Raw genomic sequence first — 5335 nt, 5'->3', positions numbered from 1 at the left:
GGCAAGCTGGAAAAGTTTGGGGCCCCTGTGTGAAGACCGACCCCCTGAAGCCAGGCGAAAGAGCAAACTGCCAACAAGATGCTCCCACTGGCAGAAGACGAGTCAGAGCTGGAAGGCCGTGAAGAGTCTGGGAGTCTCCGCACGATATGAGACTAGCTAAGGCCAACTGGACAAGGTGACCGGAGAGGCGCGTTTGCACTGGAGACTGGCGGCGGGTGGGGTGTCCTGAGTCAAGGCAGCATCTAGAAAGCTGTGCAGATACTAAGGTGAAGAGGGCCCTTTTTGCTAGATGGAGATGGAAATTGAGCGTAAAGATGAATGTAAGATACCAGGAAGAAATACAAGAACTTGAGGTAGATCTATAAACATAAAAATCCCAGAGTTAGTATTCCCTTCTTTTCAAAATAATTTGAAGATGTTCTCTTCTATTATCTATATGCCACAATTTTCTTTAATTGGCATATTAGGCCAAACAAACCTTAGTAAACACATACTTCACTTTAAAATATTTCTTAGAATTGTATTAATGTTATTGTAAGGTATTTGTTGACAATGATTTTTAAGTTTCAGCTTTGCAGGAGTTTATAGATTAATTACTCAGACATTCTAGCTAATTTAAGGTAATTTAAAATGTTATGCAATCAAAAATTATTTCTTTCAGATGAACTTCAGGTATGCATGCCTCATCCAACCCAGGACTATTGCTACTGAAAAATAAGCCTTGAACAAAAGGTACGGCTAATATTTCTCAGTTTATTTCTATTGGGAGAATAGTGTACATTATCAACAGCTCACTGTCAGATGCTTTGTACTTATGGCATGTGAATATTTAAAAGCCATTTCTCCCTGGAATCACCATTTCCTACCTGCCTTTTCCTCCACCTAAGATTATCCTTTTAAATCTGTAGCAAATAATTTTTAGTCGCATTTCTTATTATAGCATTACCCCAGCCAGCGCAAATATCTTCTTTTCCCTTTCTCCCGCCATGTGTACACATAATGGAGTTTCTTATTAAATATACATGCAATCCCTCGTTGCATATAAATGTACCTCATCAAAGAATAAGGGAGACCCTACAACTCTGCTATCGATTGGTCAAAAAGACAGGGTAACATCTGAATGGTGTTCTTGGTCTTTCTCTTAAAAAAAAAAATACCTGAAAGAGTCATGTAACTTTAGCAACCATCATAAGGAGCTCTACTGTTGTTCCTTTCTTACATATTCATCAGGCTGCTTTATTACATAGTTTCAAGACCACAGAACACAGAAACTGCTTTCTTACTTCCTAAAGAGAATTTACAGAATAATGGTTTTTGTCTTCATGGGGCAACACTCTTGTCCTTGAGGAAAATGCCAGTCTGAAGAAAGCCCTAGTACTTAGGGTGGGGGTTTGGAGAGTGTTAAAATGGGCCAATAGTAAAATGCTTTTTCGTGATTCAAGTACATCTTGAAGGAAATACCGTCCAGTACCCTCGGACATATTCTTTGAATAAAAAAGCAGAAGAATACTTCTCATCCAAACAATTTCACTTTAACATTAGATGCCAAGGACTTGAAATTTACAAGGATGTTACGCAGGGCAGAAGGAGAAAATCAGCAGCCTACGAACGAATAATAAAATGAAGGCTTAGAAGGACAGTCTATTGTCTGGTTGAGGGTGCAGGCTTCCCCGGAAAGCTCTCCTCTGCCTGGTTGGGGAGTGCTAAATTACATTGTTGGAAAACACTTGGACGGGTATCTTCCACCAGGTCTGCCCACACTAGGTGAAACGTATCTATTGACTTACAAGCTGGATGCATGTGTCAAAATGCAATCTGGTATTTTTGTAATAATAGCTAGCAGTCATGGCTGTAAATTATTTATGGAGAGTATTCAGTGCAAACAGGTTAGCGCACACATCCTCTTCAGCTTGACTGCCCTGGTTTTAGATCACGCAGACATTCAACTCCTCGGAGATCTGCTCTTATCACTGCAAACCCTAAAAAAGGGCCCAAACTGCAGTTAGTTCAGCAACTCACAGCCACCCGGCCACTTGCTAAAGCTCTACCTCAAGGTTCAGTGAGTAAACACAGTCCCGGTGCCCCCTCTTTCACACCCGCCTGGCCCTGGCGATGTAAGGTAATATCAGACATGAAGGCGGATCGATCTCCAGAGCAGAGCCATGGCCGTGCTCCGCTATCTTTGTGCAGAAACATGGAAGAATGTGCACAGAAAAGGCCACTGGTGATCTTAACACAAGCTGACATTTCACTAATGCCATGTTTCGGAGGCTGGAAAGAGCTGGCTATCCAGCGAAGCCCTCGGTTTAAATTTAAATAAGCGTGGCACCCTATTGCAATGCAGAGCATGGATGTTCCCTTCTGCCCTGGACTATTTCAGCCATGGCCATTTCCATTTCTTCCCGGTGATCAATGCAGGCAGGTGGACTTCTCTGCTGTGCCACATCGATGGCCAGAAAGGTTACAGCATCTTTTACATTTTAAGAATTAAAGCCACAAGGGAAAGCAAACTCTCCGTTAATATTTCAGGAAGGCTATTCTGCCTCCCCATCAAACAGGCAATTAGTGAGATATAGACCTCAGATGTCCCAGGTCAGATAACTGTACATCTCACTGTATCTTCTTTGTCCTTTAAGATGAAAAGATATTCACTGCTTTCCTCTGCTTAATATGGGAGAACTATTTTGTCATAAGAGATCATAGCTTTTACTTGTGGGCTTAGAACAAGAAGTGGGTTAAGCTATCTGTTCACCGATTTATAAGCAGAATAAAAGATGCTAGCACAACAGTTGGAGCAAAACTTGGGAGACATAATAAGCACTGCACAGTGGGAAGAGCAGAAAATAAAATCTGTGGGTTCTAGAATCAGCTTTCCTTAGGATTGGATAGCAATGGTTTATCTCCCGAATGGTTTCGCAGAGCGTTAGAAAGCAATGGATAATAACGTCTCCACAGCTCAAAGAACACAGTGCCAGGAATCAGGAGCCCTGGTTCAGTGATGTAAAAGCCTGTATGACTTAGGTGCATGCATTTAACCTCTGTTGAGTGCCAGCTTCTTCATCTACAAAATGGGGGAAATAAAATCCTCCCTGGGCATCAGTTTGTTGTACGGACAGAGTGACATAATATAAGGAAAGAAGGTTATTGTAGTAGGTTGAGTGGTGGACCCCCAAAAGATATACTCATTTCTTAATGCCTGACACCTATGAATGTGACCTTAGATTGAAAAAACAGTAAATTCTTCAATGATGTCATTGAATTCAGGATTTGAGAGAAGAGCATCCTGGACTATCTGACTGGTCCCTAAATGCACTGACAAGTGTTCTGAGAGACAAAGAGAAGACACTGACACAGAGGAGAAGGCCATGTGAAGAGGGAAGCAGGGATACAGCCACAAGACAAGGAAGCCAGCAGCCACCAGCAGCCAGAAGAAGCCGAGGAGGATTCTTCCCCTGAGCATCAGGGAAAAAGTGGCCTCGCCAACACTTTGATTCGAATTCTGTGCCATAGCAGCCATAGGAAAATAACTCTTCAGAGTGGAAGCTAGGAGGGTGAGAGCCTCTCTCACCTCTGACACAAAATTTAAAGTGGCCCTCCAAAACTCAGTAATCGAAACAAATATTTTCAGGCAACATTTAAGAAAATCAAAGTCAATGCCCCAAAAATCCATGATGACAAAAACATTCAAATTGCTAGTTGGTAAATGATTTATCTTTGATATTGAAAAAGTAACCTCTCATTATTATAACTAAAAATAAAAACAGACGAGGTGAGGTACCATTTTCCAAGTGAGAGCTGCTCACCAAGAAGCATCAGTCATTAAGCTCGTTACCAGTTGAATTGTGCTTTGAAGATGGATAGTTTGAAAGTCCTAATGCATGAAAACACAGGATGCTCAGAGTCAAGTTGAATATTAATCATAAAGAAAATTTTCGTGTAGGAAACTGTGGTTCTAGTTTCTGACTGCACAGTAGAATCACCTGGGAAGATTTATACAATCCCAGTGTCCAAGATGCACCCCAGGCAAATTGCCTCAGAATCTCTGCAGGTGGGGCCTGGAGGTCAGTTCTGAAGTGCCTTAGGAAACTCCAATGGCAGCTGCTGCTGGGGACCGCAGCTATGAATGGTGAAAGAGGGTGAAGTTGGAATCCTGGAGCCTAAGCTCTGCGAACTACAGCTTGGCATGTCCTTTATGTGACAAATGGCAAAAGGCGATTCTGAACCATGTCAAAAATTATACACCAATCAGAGCTTAATTTTCTTTTCAACAATTTAGAGAGTTTTCAATGCTGGTTCACTGGGGATGGTAATAGTGACTGTGGTAATGCTTGTGTAGTTTTTTTAGAATTTGTAAAACATAAAACTACCTTCCCCTTGGTCCCCAGTGTGATCTATCAGACACAGTTCCAAATCTGTAAAATTCATTTCTTCAATGCTTCTTCACTGAATTAGGGTGAATGGTACCCACACCCCCATACCCCCCAAAAGCTACATACACTCAGAGCTTTGGAAAAGAAATCTTTGCAGATGTAATTATGTACAGGACCTCGAGATGAGGAGATCATCCTAGATTGTCCCACGGGTCCTTAAATTCCAGTGATGTGTCTTTATAAGAACTACATGGAGGAGAAGACAGAGACATGGAGGAGGGGACTATGTGAAGAGGAAGGAAGAGACTGGATTTCTGCAGCCATAACACAAAGAATGCCAAGAGTCACCAGAAGTCACCAGAAGCAATAACGGATTCCCCCCTAGAGCTTCTGGAGGCAATGTGGCCCAGCCAACTCCTTGATTTTGGACTTCTGGCTTCCAGAAGTGTGAGAATAAATTTCTGTTGTTTCAGGCCACCAAATTTAAGCCACTTGCTATCTTTATGATAGAATTCAAACTTTATTACTAAGAAGCACCTCATGATCTGGCCCTTGACTCTCTTGCAACTCCTACCTCCTGCCAGGGCCTTGCATATCCCTCCTCAACTGTCTTGCCTCTTACTGCTCCTCCACACCTGTGCTGACAGCAGCGTGACTGCACCCCACCACGGTTGTGGGCACAGCTCCCCCGAAACTGATCCCCTCCTTCCCTCTGCCACAAGCCTGCTGGACTCCTCATCCATACCCAACCCAAACCTAGGCTTTGAACCCTGCTTAAAACTCCAGGCAGTCTGATCCTGTCCTATGTGTTCTCAAACTGCCTTCTATGTATTTATTATACCCTTTTATTATAGAATATGCCATATGTTACTGGAGTCCTTTGCTTACCCAAACATTTCTTCCACATAACTTTCAACTCCTTGAGAGGAGACAGAGTCGAATGCAGCTTGGTTTTGCCAATATCT

The sequence above is a fragment of the Acinonyx jubatus genome, chromosome A1 (assembly GCF_027475565.1).
Source record: "Acinonyx jubatus isolate Ajub_Pintada_27869175 chromosome A1, VMU_Ajub_asm_v1.0, whole genome shotgun sequence".
In the NCBI taxonomy this organism is placed as follows: Eukaryota; Metazoa; Chordata; class Mammalia; order Carnivora; family Felidae; genus Acinonyx; species Acinonyx jubatus.
Note: the sequence above shows the minus strand (reverse complement) of the source record.